Raw genomic sequence first — 22,472 nt, 5'->3', positions numbered from 1 at the left:
ATGACATGATTGTATATTTAGAAAACCCCATTGTCTCAGCCCAAAATCTCCTTAAGCTGATAAGCAACTTCAGCAAAGTCTCAGGATACAAAATTAATGTGCAAAAATCACAAGCATTCTTATACACCAGTAACAGACAAACAGAGAGCCAACTCAGGAATGAACTTCCATTCACAATTGCTTCAAAGAGAATAAAATACCTAGGAATCCAACTTACAAGGGATGTAAAGGACCTCTTCAAGGAGAACTACAAACCACTGCTCAGTGAAATCAAAGAGGACACAAACAAATGGAAGAACATACCATGCTCATGGATAGGAAGAATCAATATCGTGAAAATGGCCATACTGCCCAAGGTTATTTATAGATTCAATGCCATCCCCATCAAGCTACCAATGAATTTCTTCACAGAATTGGAAAAAACTACTTTAGAGTTCATATGGAACCAAAAAAGAGCCTGCATTGCCAAGACAATCCTATGTCAAAAGGACAAAGCTGGAGGCCTCACGCTACCTGACTTCAAACTATACTACAAGGCTACAGTAACCAAAACAGCATGGTACTGCTACCAAAACAGAGATATAGACCAATGGAACAGAACGGAGTCCTCAGAAGTAATCTCACACATCTACAGCCATCTAATCTTTGACAAACCTGAGAGAAACAAGAAATGGGGAAAGGATTCCCTATTGAATAAATGGTGCTGGGAAAATTGGCTAGCCATAAGTAGAAAGCTGAAACTGGACCCTTTCCTTACTCCTTATACGAAGATTAATTCAAGATGGATTAGATACTTAAATGTTAGACCTAATACCATAAAAACCCTAGAAGAAAACCTAGGTAGTACCATTCAGGTCATAGGCATGGGCACGGACTTCATTTCTAAAATACCAAAAGCAATGGCAGCAAAAGCCAAAATTGACAAATGGGATCTCATTAAACTAAAGAGCTTCTGCACAGCAAAAGAAACTACCATCAGAGTGAACAGGCAACCTACAGAATGGGAGAAAATTTTTGCAATCTACTCATCTGACAAAGGGCTAATATCCAGAATCTACAAAGAACTCAAACAAATATACAAGAAAAAAACAAACAACCCCATCAAAAAGTGGGCAAAGGATATGAACAGACATTTCTCAAAAGAAGACATTCATATAGCCCACAGACACATGAAAAAATGCTCATCATCACTCGCCATCAGAGAAATGCAAATCAAAACCACAATGAGATACCATCTCACACCAGTTAGAATGGCAATCATTAAAAAGTCAGGAAACAACAGGTGTTGGAGAGGATGTGGAGAAATAGGAACACTTTTACACTGTTGGTGGGATTGTAAACTAGTTCAACCATTATGGAAAACAGTATGGCAATTCCTCAAGGATCTAGAACTAGATGTACCATATGACCCAGCCATCCCACTACTGGGTATATACCCAAAGGATTATAAATCATGCTGCTATAAAGACACATGCACACGTATGTTTATTGTGGCACTATTCACAATAGCAAAGACTTGGAATCAACCCAAATGTCCATCTGTGACAGACTGGATTAAGAAAATGTGGCACATATACACCTTGGAATATTATGCAGCCATAAAAAAGGATGAGTTTGCGTCCTTTGTAGGGACATGGATGCAGCTGGAAACTATCATTCTTAGCAAACTATCACAAGAACAGAAAACCAAGCACCGCATGTTCTCACTCATAGGTGGGAACTGAACAATGAGATCACTTGGACTGGGGAAGGGGAACATCACACACCGGGGCCTATTATGGGGAGGGGGGAGGGGAGAGAGATTGCATTGGGAGTTATACCTGATATAAATAATGAATTGATGGGTGCTGACGAGTTGATGGGTGCAGCACACCAACATGGCACAAGTATACATATGTAACAAACCTGCACGTTATGCACATGTACCCTAGAACTTAAAGTATAATAATTAAAAAAAAAACTGCATGAATATTTTAACATTTTGTACAGACTTTACCGTTGGTTTACAAAGCATCTCTAAACACATTATATATACATATTATATATGCAGAGTATATATACATATTGTATATTGATATATGCAGGGTATATATTTGTAAATATATATGCATATATAATTTTCACAGTATTCATTTGAGGTATAAGTAGCAAAAGTAGTAACCTGATTTTACAAATGAGGCAGTGACTCCCAACCGCTCTGATAATAGGCTATCTATTGTGTGAGCCTGATTAATCTGACCTCACATCTGGTGTTCTTTTTTCTCTACTGCCTCCCTTGATGATAATAGAGATGAAAAAGAAACCTTAAAAAGCTAACTGGTCCAAATCAGTCTAAGTTTAAATGGAGTGCAGGAAATCTAAAATAATTTTTCAGAACTTTATCATTATTTTCTTGATTACTTTGTAAAATTCTCTCAGAAAAGCCTTCTTTCTGGCTTCTGTACCTGTTCCTCAGAACTGTGTTCTTCTGTCCCTTCCAGCTGAGGAGCTATTCCTGTAATTATTTGTTCTTTCCACACATGAGACTCCAACATCTTTTTCTTTCTCTAGACACTTCTTCCTAAAGGAAGACAACACTGCACTAGACACTTCTTCCTAAAGGAAGACAACACTGCTTTACTAGTAGAAAAACAGCACATAGTTTTATTTCTCTTCCATTATGCTTCTTTAACAAGTCTTGCACAATTTTGGATCAAATCCATTACAATTAGGTACGTTCCTTGTCTTATATGTTTTAAGGGTATTAAGTATGAGATTTTGGGGGAATCATCCAAAAGATTTTGCATTGTGTGTAATGAATGCTAAAGATGAAGCCAGAAAATGGCTTGCCTGCTCAGGTTAAGCCTTTTATAGACTTTTCATAGGGTACTTTTAATTCTTATTCTATGTGTGAAAAATTGTAAGAGCAAAGGACTCCCCATTCAATAAATGGTGCTGGGATAATTGGCTAGCCATATGCAGAAGATTGAAACTAGACCCCTACCTTACACCACATACAACAATCAATGCAAGATGGATTGAAGACTTAAATGTAAAATCTAAAATTGTAAAAATCCTGGGAGATAACCTAGGAAATATCAATCTGGATATAGGACCTGGCAAAGATTTCATGATGAAGACACCAAAGCAATTGCAACAAAACAAAAATTGACAAATGTAATTTAATTAAAGAGCTTCTGCACAGCAAAAGAAACTATCAACAGCATAAACAGACAACTTACACAGTGGCAGAAAATATTTGCAGACTGTGCAATCGACAAAGGTCTAATATCCAGAAACTATAAGGAACTTATACAAATTTACCAAAAACCCCCAAACCACCCTATTAACAAGTGGGCAAAGGACATTACCAGACACTTTTCTAAAGAAGACATACATGCCGCCAACAAGCATATGAAAAATTACTCCATGTCACTAATCATTAGAGAAATACGAATCAAAGCCACAATGAGATACCATCTCACACAGGTCAGAATGACTATTATTAAAAAGTCAAAAAACAACAGATGTTGGCCAGGTTGTGGAGAAAAGGGAACGCTTATTTTGTTGGTGGAAGTGTAAGTTAGTTCTACCATTGTGGAAATCGATGTGGCAATTCTTCAAAGAGCTCCAATCTAACTACCTTCCAACCCAGCAATCTCATTACTGGGTATATAACCAAAGTAATATAAATGATTCTATCATAAAGACACAAGCACGTGTATGTTTGTATGACTCTCCACAATAACAAAGACATAAAATCAGCCCCAATGTCCATCAACAGTGGACTAGATTAAGAAACTGTGATACATATACACTAGTGAATATTATGCAGCCATGAAAAAGAATGAGGTCATTTCCTTGGCAGCAATATGGATAGAGCTGGAGGTCATGACCCTAAGCAAACTAATACAGGAACAAAAAACTAATAGTGCATGTTCTGACTTATAAGTGGGAGCTAAACAATGAGAACACATGGATACCAGGGGAGAAACAGCAGACACTGGGGCCCACTTGAGGGTGGAGGGTGGGAGGAGAGAGAGGATCACAAAAAAATACCTATTGGTTATTACATTTATTACCCAAGTGATGAAATTATCTGTATAACAAATTCCCATGACACACAGTTTACCTACATAACAAACCTGCACATGTACTCCTGCAACTAAAATACATTTAAAAAAAAAAAAAACATAAAAACCACACCTGCATTTTCAAGTCACATTACACTTCAACAGAGTCTAATCTTTCCCATGAAATTCTTTATGAGAGATTCTGCAGAGCAAGGATGGATGACCCTGTATCCATCTATGTCCTTCAATATTGGCTTTCCTAGTTCCTCACCTAGGCATCCAACCTCTTCAGGAAAAGAATTAATTGTCTTGAATTATTTTCTACTTGTTTAATGTTTCCTAATCTTATCTTCCCATTTAGAATATGCAATTCCCTCCAATAGGGGAACCCTCCTGTACCACTTACTTCCCTCATGCTCCAACATTCATTGTTCATGGATACAGGTAAAAAGGAAAAAAAAAAAAAAAAGTTACCTTCAGCAAGTCATTTACTCTTTCTTACTCTAAATTTCCTTATCTTTACAGTGAAGGAGTTGATCTAGGTCAGAAGTTCTTCATCAAATTTCTGTATTAGAAACCAGATAACTTTTCCAAGCCCAAACCTCAAAGTCAAGTTAAGTAGATCAGGGATAAGGCCAATAAAGTTTATCTCAGAGAAGTTTCTCATGTGTTTCTGAAGTAGATCCCATGTTGAGAAATGAGCTGTAAGAAATCTACCACTCTATAAACATGTTATTTTTCTGTAGACCACATAAAAATTTCTAGCCCTTCCTGTGATTTGTATTTGTTTAGGGTTCTCCACACTGACTAGTTCACCCACTGCTCTGTATCAGTCAGCTATCAGTTCTCACAGTCTGGAACATCTAGATTACTAAACGTGATAGGTAATGAGATTTATTTTGTTATTCTTTGTTTGGATGTTAGCATTGCTGAAATGGATGTCTGATATATATATTTATATATTAAAGAGCAGTTTTAACGGTCTGAAGTGGCAAGGGAGAAGAGAGAAAATGTTTAACTGTTTATTCAAACAAATAATGGCCACCAGATTCATTTTTAATAGCTTTTCTTTCCTCTTAGGGAGATTCTGTAGTCACTGCATTTCAGTAGTCTTCCCATTCATTGTATGAACTCTTTATTGCTCATTTTGATTATTTCATCACCACTGCTCAGTCAGTAAAATTAAAACAATGGGAAAATGATCACATCCAATGTTATTATTTCTCTTTGGAAAAAAAATTCTCCCCTCCCCAAATAGAATACATTTACAAAATACAGAGTGTAACAACATTTATTCTTTTAATTTTTTAATTTTAATTTTTTGGATACTTAGTAGGTGTATATAATTACAGTGTACATGAGACGCTTTGATATAAGCATGGAAAACATAATAATCACATCATATAAAATACCTCAACATTTATTCTTAATGGATCTATGGATCCATTAAGAATAATGGATGGGATGGGAGATGCAAAATGATGAGTGACTGCCAGTGGTTATGTGACAACTGGTCCCTGTGGTGCTTGGAGGCCTGGAGCAGCAGTTTATGGCACCATTTGGAAGCAAGTTCTACCACTAGATAGAAGCCTGCAAACATTTTTGGCATGCATGCCACAGGATAAACTTTCTTACAGCTGCTGGTGATGATGCTAATAATGATGTTAATGATGACGGTGATATTCTGTTCTCAAAATGATAAAGAAGCAGTATAGCTCTATGAAATCATCACATTGCTAGCATATAGACTCCTGGTACTTCAATTTAAAAAGCAAAAAGAAAACTAGACTGAGAATCAGAAGACATAGGCACCAATGTCAGTTTGGTCACTCACTAACTCCTTGGGAAATTTCATTTCCTCTCTTTGGGGATCATTTCCTTTTATTTTTCCATCTATAAGAGTATTGTTTTAGACCAATAATATTCAAAATTTTATTTAAGGATTCCCCTCAATGGCTACCTAAACGTGATAAGAGGGAACAGAATCTTTATTCTCCCTCTTTCAATCAGAGCAACTCTTCCTCTTCCAATGCCTGTTTTATGTAATGGGCTACTTCGTGTGTGTGTGTGTGTGTGTGTGTGTGTGTGTGTGTGTGTGTGTGTGTGTGTATGACAGAAAGAAAACAGAGATTTAGTTTCCTGGATTTTTAAGAGTAAATTTAGTTTAGAATATGGGACTTTATATCTGTGATGTCCTAGAACTCTACAGTATCTACGATTAGAAAACAAAGATCTGGCAGGGCGCGGTGGCTCACGCCTGTAATCCCAGCACTTTGGGAGGCCGAGATGGGCGGATCACAAGGTCAGGAGATAAGACCATCCTGGCCAACACAGTGAAACCCCGTCTCTACTAAAAATACAAAAAATTAGCCAGGCATGGTGGCAGGCGCCTGTAGTCCCAGCTACTTGGGAGGCTGAGGCAGGAGAATGGCGTGATCCTGGGAGGCAGAGCTTGCAGTGAGCTGAGATCCAGCCACTGCACTCCAGCCTGAGTGACAGAGCCAGACTCCGTCTCAAAAAAAAAAAGATCTTCCAAAGATCTTCACGATAAATACTTCCTTTATTTGGCCTCTATTAGATCTTTTGCTATTGCTTTCATACCCTCTACCCCCATCCTCCTGAGCCTCAAGTCATAATGTGTCTAATGAATGGCACTAACACTGTTAACCCCATAGGACTGACTTAAGACCTAAGCAGGTTCAGAGTTATACAGGTAGTGGAATTTTGAGAAACTAGCATGGGAAACTCAAATTCTCATCCCGTACCATTGCTGGCTGAAGCCTGAATGCCCTTGTCAGGGAACAGAAGTTGTTGATACACATGGAGAATTTAGGTTTATAAGGCAGACCCTTCTGGGAGAAAGAACATTGACATAGTCACACTCAATTAGAAATGACTTTTATCTGGGCATGAGCTTTTGATTATGGAAAAACTGAATTATTGAGTAGCTCAAGTCACAAGATGGAACACATCTCAATTTCTTCATATATAATATGAGAATAATGATAAATATAATAAAAATAACAAAGACACTGACAATTTATTGAGTCTTTAAGGGGAATCAAACATCATATGAGACCACTGAATTACACTATCCATTTTGTCCTCACGTTATAAGGTGAGCGAATTATCCTTATAAGGTAGTGAATTATCTATTGCAATGATAAAGTCTCTGTTATTTATAACTTTATTACCATTATTATTATTATTAGGTAAAGGATCTAGGATGGGGAAACTAGAAGTCAAATTTTACCAATTATATAATCCTGCTGTCACACTTCCTTGACAGTATGGAGTCAGTTCTCTCTTTTAGGTGATATCCTAATATTTGCCAATATTACATTCACTTAGAACAATAAACTTCTATAGCTATAGACTTTGCTGCTGAAACCTACCATAACTCTTCCACAAAGGTTTGTGCCAGTCTCTCTACACTTTAATGTAATAGAAAGTACTCTGAATTAAACTTAAAAGTTTGTTTCTCTCATCCAGTGTTTACAATATGATTTCTCATTAGAAATCATCCAGCTTAAATTTCCTGCTGTATCAGAAATATTTATTTTCAGAAATGTTACTTTAAATCAAAATGCTATGAAGTTTCTCAAACATTTGGAAACAGCCAGAGAAATCTTTCTCTTCGTATATCCCTGTAGAACACACAAGTCTGTCACTCCCAGCAGTAAACAGTAGCAACTTGTGTGGACTCTCATCTCTTATTTTACTTTCAGATGGTCCTATTAAGTAATCAGAAGGGATTTATTCAAAGTGTTTTTTAGGTTGGCAAAAATAAATATTTCCCCCATACCAACCTCGAACATGATGATTAATTAATTTGTTAGAATTGTGCTGATGTTTATCAAAAGGATTTATATTAGTAGAATGTTTTACCACTTACCAAGTCTTCTCACCTCCCTTTAATTTTCATAAAATTCCTGTGATATAGTTGGGGCAAGTGTTGCTATCCTCATTTTCCAGATGAGGAGATTGAGACTGGGAGAAACAGTGTGTCTTGTCAGGCAGTTAGTGAGTGACTGAGTTGGAACATTATTAAAACATAAATATTCCCATTATGCATTCTTTGCTCTTTCCAGCTCTCTTTCCACCTGTTTCATTACATGATTCACTTGTTTAACAGGATTGAAACAGGGATGTCTCTACACACCTACCACAGGAAAAAAAAATCTCTAGTGGGCAATAGAGTCCCTGGGAGACAAATCTTTCTCCCCAGCTCTCCTTCAAGGTAATGACTCTATAAAATGGTACCTTGTATTTATAGTCTCCAGAATTATTGGTCTTTTCCTCCTTCATTGGATCCGTCAATTCTCTACCAACTGCTTTCAGGTTCTGCTCAACTACTCTCTCTCTATCTTCCACATTCTCTCTGTTTTTTTGTTTTGTTTTGTTTTGTTTTGTTTTGTTTTGTTTTGTTTTAGATAACCCCAGGAAAAGTATAGGGTAGTTTTTAAGGTAGGGTTACTAGGATGCCCAATTAAGTTTGGAATTCAGATTAATAATGAAATAATGTTGTAGTATTAGTGTGTCCCAAATATTGCATGAGGACATACTTTATACTAAAATGTAATTTGTTGATTATCTGAAATTCAAATTTAACCGAGTATCCTGTATTTTTATTTGATAGATCTGGCAACCCTAGTTAACAGCAGAGGTTCTGATGTCAAAATATCTTCATTTGAATACTGATTCTGATGAGCTGCATAATCTTGGACAAATTTTTAACTTTTCTCAATTTTAATTTCCTCATGTCTAAAATAGGGGTAATAATATAATAAGGTTGTTGAAATAATTGAGATAATGTGAATAAAGCTCCTAGTAGAGTGCATACCACATAATAGATATTCCAAATGGTAACTATTATTATCACTGAATGACAATGAATAATAGCAGCACACTCCCTGCTAAACAGACAGGCATTTAATAGGTAATAATATTGTCAGTTCATGGGCAAAGCTCATTTAGAAAACTTCACATAGACAAATTTTTTTCAGGGCATGGACACTTTTTTATGGCTGAGCCTTAAAGTATAAGTGTTTGAAACAGAAATACCTTCTTTTATGAAGTACAATGCACTATCAGTAGCTTTTAAGTTTTAGATGATATATAAATCAGGAATAAATGCTCAGGATAATCAATATCCAGCATCCAAAATGTGGTCCTTTTAGATCACTTAGTATCTCAATTTGATTAACAGTTGTCAGGCAATAAATAATTCCATGTCAACCTGCATTTGTACAGTATATCAAGAAGCAAGTGGCCTTAAAGAAGCACACAGCAATAAAGATTGAAAACAAAGCAAAAGAGAATCAAGAAAGGTGAGTAAAAGTGAGGAAAGTCCAGTCAAAGTTTGAGATTCCAGAATAGGTCTTCATTTACTTAGAAACTGTATGAAAAAAGTGGGGCCCAAGCCTAGGGATACTAGTGATATTGAGCAGGATTTTGAAATGGGTATCTCAATAATGAAGTACTGAGATAGGAAGCCCCTAAGGGAAAAATTCGAAACATTACATGCATGTGACCACCCCCCCCCCCGGGCTTACACAAACAACTTATCTAGAAAACCTCTAGCCATTTGAGGTTGCAACATACATGCATGTGACCACTGGACTCTGGTGGTCACTTACTGGGGTCTCGTGACTTCGGGCACAACAGTGCACACAAGCAGAAATGAGACTCAAAATATTTAACAATTCATAGGGACAAGAAGTACCACAGGTAGTATTGGAGCTGAGTACTAGAGGCTCCATGTTTGCCTGTGTAGATGCTGGATCATGAGAAGACACAAAGGTTCAGAGGGAGAAGCCAGAGTTGCCAAGATTCTCATGATGGGAGGATTTGGAGGGTTGGGACAGCAGCTTCATATCAGCTGCTATGGAAAGAGTTCAACTTGTTTAATGGCCATTAGAGCCACACTGGTGTACACCAACAAAATAGTCCTGGATACAAGATTCAGACTAGATTATGAACAGAACAAGCAGACAGAACTACCAGTGTGGAATGATCTAGAGCTGCATGCTTGTACTTCTCATATCCCTAATGTTGGATTGTGATGATTTACTATTGCTCTCTGCTTTTACATCATCTATACTATAAGCTCAGTGAAAAACAGGAATTGCATCATTTTTGTTCACCATTTATTCCTATTACCTATCACAGTGCTCAGTAAATATTTGTTTAATACATGAAGAGCCGATCAATTTTTCTTAATACATGGAGTGTTCTGAAGATATTTTTCTTTTTTTTTTTCTTTTTTTTTTTTTTTTGTGAGCAACATGGCTGTTTATTTCACCTGGGTGCAGGCGGGCTGAGTCCGAAAAGAGAGTCAGCGAAGGGAGATAAGGGTGGGGCCGTTTTATAGGATTTGGGTAGATAAAGGAAAATTACAGTCAAAGGGGGGTTGTTCTCTGGTGGGCAGGAGTGGGGGTTACAAGGTGCTCACTGGGGGAACTTTTTGAGCCAGGATGAGCCAGGAAAAGGAATTTCACAAGATAATATCATTGCTTAAGGCAAAGACCGGTCATTTTCACTTCTTTTGTGGTGGAATGTCATCGGTTAAGGCGAGGCAGGGCATTTGCATTTCTTTTGTGATTCTTCAGTTACTTCAGGCCATCTGGGCGTATACGTGCAAGTCACAGGGGATGCGATGGCTTGGCTTGGGCTCAGAGGCCTGACATTCCTGCCTTCTTATGTTAATAAGAAAAATAAAACAAAATAGTGTGAAGTGTTGGGGTGGCGACAATTTTTGGGGGGTGGTATGGAGAGAGAATGGGCGGTGTTTCTCAGGGCTGTTTCAAGCGGGATTAGGGGCGGCATGGAACCTAGAGTGGGAGAGATTAAGCTGAAGGAAGATTTTGTGGTAAGGGGTGATATTGTGGGGTCATTAGAAGAAACATTTTTCGTATAGAATGATTGGTGATGGCCTGGATACGGTTTTGGATGAATTGAGAAACTAAATGGAAGATACAAGGTCCGAATAAAACAAGGAGAAAAGTGGGTATTAAAGGACTAAGAATTGGGAGGACCCAGGACGTTCAATTAGAGAGTGCCCAAGGGGGTTCAGCGTAATTACTTGCTTGGTGAGCAAGTTTTGGGGCTCTATCCTTGAGTTTTTTATGTTGTCATATACCAGGCCAGATTGATTTAGGTAAAAACAATACTCTTCATTTAAGAATATACAGAGTCCTCCTTTTTCATCAGCGAGTAAGTCAAGGCTTCAGCGGTTTTGGAGGACAACTGCAGCTAAAGAGTCAACTTGGGCTGATAAAGGACTGATAAAGTTTGCGATATGTCTGTGATGCTAGCAGAGAAGTCATTAGACAGGCTACGGAAGGTCATGACAGAAGTTGAAATGCCTGCTATTTTAATACCGAGAGCAATAGTGGAGGAAGAAAGTCCTAAACTGACCAGCAAGGGAATTAGTGGAATAACTCTTTTTTGTCGTGTCGGTGTCATGAGGGGAACAGGGAGCTCTTTGGTCCCATTTGCAAATTGAATTTTGGGAGTAAGGAAAACTAGTGTGCATGTGCCTGTCCAATTAGCAGGTAGACACATGGAGGTAGAGGATCCACAGAGGAAGAAGAGATCCTGTGTGGGACAAAACTGGCCAAATCGAGGAATTATGTCTGACAGAAGGGAAGAAATGACCGCCGTGGCCTTCTCAGATCCTGTGGGAAAGGCCTCTACTTATCCAGTGAAAGTGTCTATCTAGACTAAGAGGTATTTTAGTTTTCTGACTCGGGGCATGTGAGTAAAGTCAATTTGCCAGTCCTGGGCAGGGGTAAATCCCCGAGTTTGATGCGTAGCAAAGGGAGGGGGCCTGAGCAATCCCTGAGGGGTAGTAGAATAGCAGATGGAACACTGAGAAGTGATCTCCTTTAGGATAGATTTCCATGATGAAAAGGAAATGAGATGTTCTGAGAGACGGGCTAGCGGCTTGTAACCTACATGGAAGAGGTTATGAAATGACGACAGAATAGGATGGGCCTGTGAGACTGGAAGGAGATATTTTCCTTGGTCTAAGAACCATTTGCCTTGTGTGGGAAGAGATTGATAGGTGGAAGTTTCAGCGTGGGGAGTAGGTGGGAGTGGCCAATGTGAAGGAGGAAAACTGCCCTGAGGAATAGAAGTTGGAAGCTAGCTGCTTTTTTAGGTAACTTATCAGCATAAGCATTGCCCTGAGCGATGGTTGCAGGGAGAAAATAGATTTTGGAAGTTATGAGAACTGTAGAGAGTTGAGCATAGTTTGTGATTTTTAGGGCCTCTAATAGTATTAAAGCAGTGGCAGCCACTGCACGCAGACGTGAGGGCTAGGCTAAAACAGTAAGATCAAGTTGTTTGGACAGAAAGGCTACAGTACACGGTCCCGGCTCTTGTGTAAGAATTCTGTCCACACTAACCATGCCTAGGAAGGAAAGGAGTTGTTGTTTTGTAGAAGGGATTGGGGTTTGGGAGATTAGCCAGACACGATCAGCAGGGAGAGTAAGTGTGTATTTATGAGAATTATGCCGAGATAGATAACAGATGAGGAAGAAATTTGGGCTTGACTGAAGTAATGGGGGCTGTCTGTGAAGCCTTGTAGCAGTACAGCCTAGATAATTTGCTGAGCCTGATGGGTGTCAGGGTCAGTCCAAGTGAAAGCGAAGAGAGGCTGGGATGAATGAAGGGTGTAAAGGAATACTAAAGAAAGTATGTTTGAGATCCAGAGGCAAGACAGTTTGGTTGATAAGGCATAGAGATCTTGAATTAACCTGTAAGGCTTGTCTGGTTTTAGGACAGGTAAAATGGGGGAATTGTAGGAGGAGTTTACATGCTTTAAAAGGCCACGTTGTAGCAGGCAAGCGATAACAGGCTTGAATCCCTTTAAAGCATGCTGCGGGATGGGATATTGGCATTGAGTGGGATAAGGGTGATTGGGTTTAATGAAATGGTAAGGGGTGCATGATCAGTTGCCAAGGAGGGAGTAGAGATATCTTATACTTGTGGGTTAAGGTGGGAGGATACGAGGGGAGGATGTGAAGGTGGCTTTTAACTGGGGGAAAAGGCAGCAATGAGGTGTGGCTGTAGCCTAGGAATAGTCAGGGAAGCAGATAATTTAGTTAAAATGTCTCAGCCTAAAAAGGGAACTGGGCAGGTGGGGATAACTAAAAAGGAGTGCATAAAAGAATGTTGTCCAAGTTGGCACCAGAGTTAGGGAGTTTTGAGAGGTTTAGAAGCCTGGCCGTCAACACCCACAACAGTTATGGAGGCAAGGGAAACAGGACCTTGAAAAGAAGGTAATGTGGAGTCAGTAGGCTCCGTATTGATTAAGAAGGGTACAGACTTACCCTCCACTGTAAGAGTTACCCAAAGCATCTGTGATGGTCCAGGAGGCTTCTGAGATGATGGGGAAGCATCAGTCTTCAGCCGCTAAGCTGAGAAGATCTGGGAAGGAATCAGTCAGAGAGCCTTGGGCCAGAGCTCCAGGGGCTCTGGGAGTGGCTGCCTGGCAAGTTGGACAGTCCGATTTCCAGTGGGGTCCCGCTCAGATGGGACACAGCTTAGGAGGAATCCCGGGCTGCGGGCATTCCTTGGCCCAGTGGCCAGCTTTCCGGCACTTGCAGCAAGCTTCTAGGGGAGGAGGTTCTAGAGGAACCTCTGGCAGCTGCAGTTCAGGCATTTGGAGTTGTGTGCTGGAGATGTGGCTGAGGTTTGTCTCACAGTGGAGGCAAGGTATTGCAACTCAGAAATAAGTTGCTACTTGGCTGCCTCTATTATTGTACACCTTGAAGACGAGGTTCATTAAGTCCTGTTGTGGGGTTTGAGGGCCGGAATTTAATTTTTGGAGTTTTATTTAATGTCAGGAGCAGATTGGGTAATAAAATAAAATGCATATTAAGAATAAGGCAGCCTTCTGACCTTTCAGGGTCTAGGGCTGAAAAGTGTCTCAGGGTTGCTGCTAAACGGGCCATGAACTGGGCTGGGTTTTTTATATTTGATGAAAAAGAGCCTAAATGCTAACTGATTTGGAAGAGGTCGGATAAAGAAAAAGGAACATTAACCTTGACTATGCATTTCGCTCTAGCCACTTTTTTAAGAGGAAATTTCTGGGCAGGTCAGGGAGGGTTAGTCGTGGAAGGAAACTGTAAGCCAGAAACTGTAAGCCAGACCGGGTGTGAGGAGGGGAGGTGATAAAAGGATTACAGGGTGGGGGAGTGGAGGCTGAGGAAAAATTGGGACCTAGCTCAACCTGGCGAGGAGGGGAGAGGTCGGATGGGTCTGTAGAAAAGGAAGATTAGAAGGACTCAGCGACGCTTGGAGTTGGGACTGAGGGGACAGGCAGGAGGGAAAAAAGGAAGATTTGGGATGAGTTGCATTGGGAACAGAGACTGGGGAGGGACCGATGTGTAAAAGAACGCCTGGACGTCAGGCACCTCAGACCGTTTGCCCATTTTACGACAAGAATTATTTAGATCTTGTAGGATGGAAAAATCGAAAGTGCCATTTTCTGGCTATTTGGAACTACTGTCAAGTTTGTATTGGGGTTAAGCGGCATTGTAGAAGAAAATAAGGCATTTAGGTTTTAGATCAGGTGTGAGTTGAAGAGGTTTTAAGTTCTTGAGAAGACAGGTTACGGAGAAGAAGGAACAATGGAGGGTGGAAGGTTGCCCATGGTGAAGGAGGCAAGCCCAGATAAAAGAGAGAGTAGAGACACAGAGAGAAGGAGTTCGGGGGTTCCTGTCCTCCAGAAAAGTGGGAAGGGGTTCGGGGTGTGGAACTAAGCTATTGGGGCACAAAAATAAGAGGTCGGGGTGCAAAAACAAGAGGGGGCACAAAAATAAGAGATCAGGGTTCTTGCCCCTCCCCCAGAAAAGCAGAGAAGGGGTAGAAACAGGGAGAGAAGGGGTTGGGGTGCTTGCCTCTCCCCTAGAAAAGCGGGACTTGCCACTTAGGGTGAAGGACCAAGGCAGGCGTCCCTGCAGCGTGGTCAGACAACCCTGAAACGTGGGTGGGTAATCAGAGAGGCGTCCCTGCAATGATTAAACACAAAGGGAAGGCTGCCTTCCCCAGTCCGTGACCGGTGCCGGCACGGACTTTTGGGTCCACGGATAAAACGTGTCTCCTTTGTCTCTACCAGAAAATGAAAGGAATTGAAATTAAGAGAAGGGAGAGATTCAAGGATGGTGCCAAGATTGAGAGGAAAAAGAGGTTAAGAGATAGTGAGAGAGGTTGAAGAAGCGAGTAAAAAAGGGCCCGCTTACCTGATTTAAAATTGGTGAGATATTCCTTGGGCTGTTGGGTCTGAGGACCAGAGGTCATAGGTGGATCTTTCTCACAGAGCAAAGAGCAGGACGACAGGGGATTGATCTCCCAAGGGAGGTCCCCTGATCCGAGTTACGGCACCAAAATGTCATGCGCATCCATGTGAAGAGACCACCAAACAGGCTTTGTGTGAGCAACATGGCTGTTTATTTCACCTGGGTGCAGGCGGGCTGAGTCCGAAAAGAGAGTCAGCCTCTGAAGGTATTTCTACATGAAAGACAGAAATAACTGAAAACTCCTTTTTGGTTTTCAACTGGCCGTAGAGATCTGCTACAGACACAAGCCGGTCCCATACCACTAAAACCCTTGTAATATGAATTTCTAAATTTCTCTTAAGCAGAAGACTACAAGGATGTTATACAATTACATGACTTCCCTAAAGTAAAGCTGAACACTTAAATGAAAGAGGTAGAACCACACAAGTCCCTGGGATCCTGTGTTGTTAAACTTTTTCAATTCTATTCAAAATCTATTTAGCAGAAGTGGGTTCAGTTTACAATTATTAGGATACATAGCTGGGAGTGGTGGTTAACGCCTGTAATCCCAGCACTTTGGGAGGCTGAGGTAGGCGGATCACTTGAGGCCAGGAGTTCGAGACCAGCCTGGCCAACATGATGAAACCCTTTCTCTCCAAAAAATAAAAAAAAAAGGAAAAAAAAAAGAAAGAAGAAAAGAAAAGAAAAGAAAAGAAAAGAAAAGAAAAGAAAAGAAAAGAAAAGAAAAGAAAAACCAGGCATGGTGGCGGGTGCCTGTAATCCCAGCTACTCAGGAGCCTGAGAGATAAGAATCGCTTGAACCCGGGAAGTGGAGGTTGCAGTGAGCCGAGATAGCACCACTTAACTTCAGCCTGGGAGACAGTGAGAGTTCATCCCACACAAAAACAAAAAAAGAAAGAAAAGAAAAAAAAAGATAAATAGTATATTCAGGAAAAGACTTTGGTCACTTTCAGACAAAACCAAGATCTTTCACAATTTATTTTTCTCATAGTAAACTGCCACCACTCATTTGGGGAAATAGAACCAGAACTATTGAGAAATTCCGTAAGCTACAAGTTTCTCAGCCTTAAATAGAAATAGCAGAACAATTCAAAGACAGCTTCCCATAACAATGATTCAGTATTTTTTAAGTTGCAGTCAATATACTTTAATTTATTTCACATTGCTTTACAGATACGATCTTAAATGTAATTATTTAGAGACTATTTCACAAAACTCCAAGTTATGGTGTATATTTATACCCTAACAAATACTGAACCAATGTGTAATAATAAGGCCATTTTCACAAATTTACTAGACCTTGAGGAAAAGAACATAACAATGTAATTGGGGAGCAAAAGCTCCAAATTGCCCCTGGGGAATAAAAGGACACGTAGCTTAATTTTAACACTGTGATAACTATTTTGCTTTCGAATTACTATTTCATTTTTCGTGGATTTTCACACATGCATAGTTGATTGGTTAAATTTCCATGCAAATGACTAGTTATGAAAACATTAAACCACACTTAATTTGATTTAATGGATATCTGTTGATATTAATTTGTTGATTTCTTTTTTCATTGGCTAGAAAAAATCATTCCTTTAACTACACAGTTATTCCAGTTTATCCTACACACTAATTCGCATCAAGTCACCTCTCCACCCTTCATCCACGTATACATCATGTAATAATGCTAAGTTAGCCATTTACCTCTTAGAAGTAAAAGTTTTTATGAAAATATTTCTTTAATTTTTTAACAGGAAAATAAATTCATGGAATTTGATACCTCTATCCCTCAAGCAGGAACTATTTACCTTGTTTCTCCATTTCCAAAAACAAGTTTTAGTAAGACCCAGAAACTCTGCTTAAAACCTTGAATGGACCATCACAGTGTCAGATCAAGTCTTAATAACCTTGGGGAGACTGGCTTCTTTTGAGGACTAACCTATGAGACAAAATGAGCCTGAAAATTCCAGGAGTACAGTATAGACTGTATCTCTTAAATAGGTGTGATGTTTAAAGGACACTCCTGACAGAAAACTACCTTAGACTTTGTCAGATCTACTTTGGGACTCACAATAGTGACCTGAAATACAAAGATGGGGTGTAAATTAAACTCTATGTAAGCAGGGAACAACATTGTATTCAACATCTTTCATAACCTCCTCGACTTTTTTTCCTACCAGAAAACATGATGATCCTTCCCAACGACTGAATCATTTACATTTCATATATTCTTAGAAGCACAAAACTAATACTTTCAACTTCTGCAAATGTGAGACAAAAATAAATTTATTATTCCATACATTTCAAAAAATGTTTTGAAAGAGAACATTGTGGTCGTATGAATAATACCCATGGTGAAAAACAGAATGAAGAATGACTACTTAAAGCCAAACTGTGATAAATCACAATGTCATATGCATATTTCATTCCAGCACTAAAGTCGGTAGGTATGAGGTCAGGATAAAACATAACACCAAATTCATCATCCTTCCTTACTTAAGAATTGCATTTTTTTTTTTTTTGAGATGGAGTCTCGCTCTGTCACCCAGGCTGGAGTGCAGTGGCAGGATCTCAGCTCAATGCAAGCTCTGTCTCCCAGGTTTATGCCATTCTCCTGCCTCAGCCTCCCGAGTAGCTGGGACTACAGGCGCCCGCCACCTCGCCCGGCTAGTTTTTTTGTATTTTTTAGTAGAGACGGGGTTTCACCATGTTAGCCAGGATGGTCTCGATCTCCTGACCTCGTGATCCATCCGTCTCGGCCTCCCAAAGTGCTGGGATTACAGGCTTGCGACACCGCGCCCGGCCAGAATTGCATTATATTTTTAAACCATTTTAACCATAAGTGAGTATCTTTAGATGATAAATATTTTGATGACACAGATAAAGAGGGGGAAATTTTAAATATGAGAGTGTAATTAAATGTATTTGTAAATTTGATAAATACTAAATACTGTGACTTTTTATATGATACTATGTAATTTCAATACTTTATGAATATAACTGCTTCATAAAGTATTAATACATATTACTGTACCTAAGAAAACCATTCACACTAGTAATACTGTCCCATGACATTTAATTCACTTTTGTAAATTTTGACATTAATATTTCATAATTTTAGTAACTCTTCTATTAAAATGCTGAAATTTAACAGCATAAAAGACAATATACATACAACTGTTTTTCAGTATCTAAAGATACCGAGTTAGTTTTTCCAAAACTCTTACTCATTGTCTCTTCAGAATCAAATGTCTGAATGATAAAAATTGATTGGGACAGTTATGGTGGAGGATTGTGTGGAAGGGAGCAATAAAGAGATAAACAGAAAACAAATCAGGGGTACTTATTATTAGTTCACATACATTTGAAGAGGGTGAAAATAAACTAAGTATTGTGTGATGATAAAGAACAAGCTATTAGGGCATTATGGTGACTCATTCTACAAGAGTTAATCAAAGACCCAAGAAAAATTGGAAGGCAATGTGTGATTGTCAATGCACAAATCTTATTAATGCATAACGCAATCATAAGAATTCTATAACAGAAATTAATACCATTTTATTTTACAACACACAAGTGCATGCCGATCATCTTCCTATTTCTATTAAAAGTGTGGAGGCTTCTTTCCAAGTCTGCAATAAATTATACTGTTACTTTAGATAATTTTGTCAACGTATTTAATTTAGATTCGAAAATTTCCATAATACACTGCTGCCTTTCACTCTAAGCCAGGATCATGATTGAGGATAATCTGATGTGTAACAAGTTGCTGAGAGCCTTTTTATTTCTAAATGGTGGTACTCTACTTTCTTCACTCTACCTGTATGTTTTGTTTCCTCCCATCCCTAAAAACAACCAGGGATAACAGTGCTATAAAACAGTTAATGTTCATTCCAGGTAAGTTCCAAAGCCCCAAGTTTCAATACAAATGGTACTTATGAATTTTCCATTTTTCCTTAAGCCCCCCTTCCATGTTTCTTTCAAATATCATTTAAATTTGACTTTTGTTTAAAGTATTTCCTTTTATATGTCCCCATACTCAATCTTGATCTATAGATATCCACATATAGATATCCAGATATACATATCCATATCCATAACTACATATCATAATTCCCCCTAGACTATTTTGATTGTCAGTATCAATGCAATTTTGTGGGGAAATAAATGTCCCTCTCTGATATACCTTCTAGTTGTCCTCAGTATCTTAGAGCAATAATCCACTCCTCATCCCATTTTTGTTGTAAATAAAGCTATGTGACACTGAGGTAATTGATTTGGGGTGCCAGTGAAAATTAAATAGGTAAACACACATAGAGTTTAATCTGGCAACAATTAAAATATCAACACATTAAGAACATGCACTCAAAAATGTAGTTACTATAGCTGTCTCCTACAATAATTCAGATGTACCATGGGCCAAATCATTTCTCAAAAACTATAATAACCACACCCCAAAGAAGGCTAGATGTGAATGATAAGCCAGAGAAAACTCTTGTTATTGCAGTCCCTTAAGTATGTCCAAACAACCTACATTTGGTTTCTATTGTAGATGTCATAGAAGTTCCCTAATTGTCTGGTTTGATATTTGTAAGTTAGGAGTACTGAATTCAGAACTGTTTCCATGAGAACTGTTACAGAGATTACATAGTGGTAGAGAGTGTAGGATAGCTTCCTGATCTTTCCATAACTCAATGTTCTGCTCTTGAGAGATTTGAAGGCTGGTGTAATTTACATTATTCATCAGCAAATTGGAAGCCATAAGATTGGTTATAGAGTGGCATCTGGTGAGATTTTCTTCCAATAATTGTTTGTAGAGCTCGTCCACCTTTCTTTCCATATAAGTATTAAGCATAGAATTAGAGAGGGGCTGTTTTTGAAACAACATACTTTTTTCTTGGCTTTCATCCCCGTTCAATAATTTTGAGGTAGGTAATGCCTCTAGAGGCCCAATGACAGGAGAATGACCCAGTGGCATACCAACTGAAAACAAAAGGGGACCATTAAAAACATCATTATGTGTGTGTTCCATAAAGCAGTCTGAATCACATATGTTCTTCATGTCGTCACCTCCAATCTGTAGGTCAGGATAATTGTGGCAAATACTCATACACAACCATGATCTACATAAATCTAGTTGTCTTTGATCATGTTGTTCTCTCTTTGAAATGGGCAACGCAACTGACACATTTCCTGGAAGAGGTATACCTTTGCATTTTGCTACAGTTGTTTCATCCACAGATTTTATTTGATCTGTATCATCATTTTGCTCTGTTTACTCTTTCTTTCGTAGCTGTTTCTTGATTTTCCATCTCAGCAGAGGAAAGTGAATTTTCTTCTCTATCTAAAATCTTCTTTTTCCAAGTTTCCTTTTCAGTCTTCTTACATATAAATGGTTTGCAAAATTTTGCATATTTCTGCTCTTTGTATAGAAGATCAATTAAGAAAGCTTCTCCAAGCATTTTGTTAGACAAGTTTTACAAAGTAAGTGCCTAGCATATTCCTGTAATATAAAATAACTCATTAAGGCAATGCACATTTAAAATGTCAAATAACGATTTATCTCCTACGTGAAACAAAAGTAATTTAGGGAGGCAGTGTTGCTCAAAGGATAGGAAATAGGACCAGGAATAAGGAAACCTGGGTTTCCGTTCTGCCATGAACTTTTAACATAAGCTAATTTATTTAACATTTTGCGATCTCAAATTTTTCAGCAATTAAACGATGATACTGCACATCATTTAATGACTCTTCACAGGATTATTGTCAGTATAATATTATATAGTGCACATGAAAGTGTTAGAAGTACAAACATACAAATGTATAATTATTACATTCAACTATGTCTAAGGGTGTATTTAGAAATGATAAATTTTCTATCTTCAAAGAGTCTGGTTAAAATGAAGGTTGCTGTCAAGGAATTGGTTTTAACTATCCTTTTAATTAATGTCATTTGAGTCACAGATTGAAATGAATTACTATACCTTAGAACATATATAAGATGTGGAAATTTATATATAGTTTGGACTGATGCAAATTTGTTGATTGAAAACATAAATATAGTCACTTCACTTTTTGAGTAATGTAGATGAATAGTTATGATTTCTGTGGTGAGAGCTATGTGAGATAATGCATTTGTTAATTAGGTAGATTTAACCACTCCAAAATGTTGTACATAATAAAAGCATACAATGTTCTCTGCCAATTTAAAAAATAATGTAAATGTAAATACGTTTGTCAACTTCATTACCAATCTTTTTTCTTTTTCTTTCCCTTTCCCTCCCTCAACTCCTCCTCACTTTCTTCTCCTCTCTTCTTTTGTATTAAAATCTTACTTAGCACTTATTGCAGACTTTTCTGTGGCTCTTTAGTGCAACTGGCAATCTTTAGACTTCCAATTTTCTCTATAAACACTATAAAAGCATGAAAGAAAAAAGCAGACTTGATTCAAGACACAATTTTCCTCTTATAAGACAACACTCTTTGTTGTAACTGTTTCCAAGAAATGCATTTATATTCATATTTAAAGCCTACTGTGAAGAAAATAAAAAAAGAACTAAAATATGTAAGATTTTTAGACTTACCTTTTTCAAATATCAGGATACCTAAAGATTTGTTTTTCTGAGATTCCAACAGTGCAAACACAGAAGAAATCCTGTTTGGCTCATGTAGTTTTCATGTTTCATTTACTCTTCAGAAATAAAGCTTTAACCACACAAATTGTTCTGCTTTCCACTCACACCCTGGGACTGAACCAAACTAATAAGAAAATGACGTGGATTGATCACATGTACAGTATGGTAATGATCCAAAAGAGGATCTTGAAAGTGTTTATTCAAGTTTTCAGTGACAATGAGAATGGGAAAATGTTAATAGCACTAGCTTTTTTTCATACACGTTAAGGTAGACACAAAGTTATTTTAATTTTTTAAAAATATTTATAGATTCATGGGGTACATGTGCAGGTTTGTTACATGGATATATTGTGCAGGGGTGGAGTTTAGGCGTCTAGTGTACACATCACCTGAAAAGTGAACATTGTACCCAACAGGTAATTTTTCAACCCTCACACCCCTCCCAACCTGGCCCCCTTCTGTAGTCTCCAGTGTCTATTATTTTCCTC

At 38.4% G+C, this 22,472-nt stretch overlaps 1 protein-coding gene across 4 annotated transcripts in view; it reads right to left on the bottom strand.

Annotated features, from left to right (window-relative positions):
- Positions 1–22,070, bottom strand: part of LOC115898760 (sodium/hydrogen exchanger 2-like) — a 141,239-nt gene extending 119,169 nt beyond the window's left edge. For 2 of the 4 annotated variants that reach the window (XM_030934627.1, XM_030934628.1), the window contains exon 1: positions 21,934–22,070. The gene's annotated coding sequence lies outside the window, so the exon portion shown is untranslated. Of the gene's footprint in view, positions 1–15,304; positions 15,985–18,885; positions 20,853–21,933 lie in introns of those variants that run through there. The other 2 variants (XR_004058438.1, XM_030934626.1) reach the window with 2 other exon arrangements.
- Positions 22,071–22,472: the final 402 nt, after the last annotated feature.

Source organism: Rhinopithecus roxellana, chromosome 7 (assembly GCF_007565055.1).
Source record: "Rhinopithecus roxellana isolate Shanxi Qingling chromosome 7, ASM756505v1, whole genome shotgun sequence".
In the NCBI taxonomy this organism is placed as follows: Eukaryota; Metazoa; Chordata; class Mammalia; order Primates; family Cercopithecidae; genus Rhinopithecus; species Rhinopithecus roxellana.
This window is presented reverse-complemented; position numbering and strand designations above follow the sequence as displayed.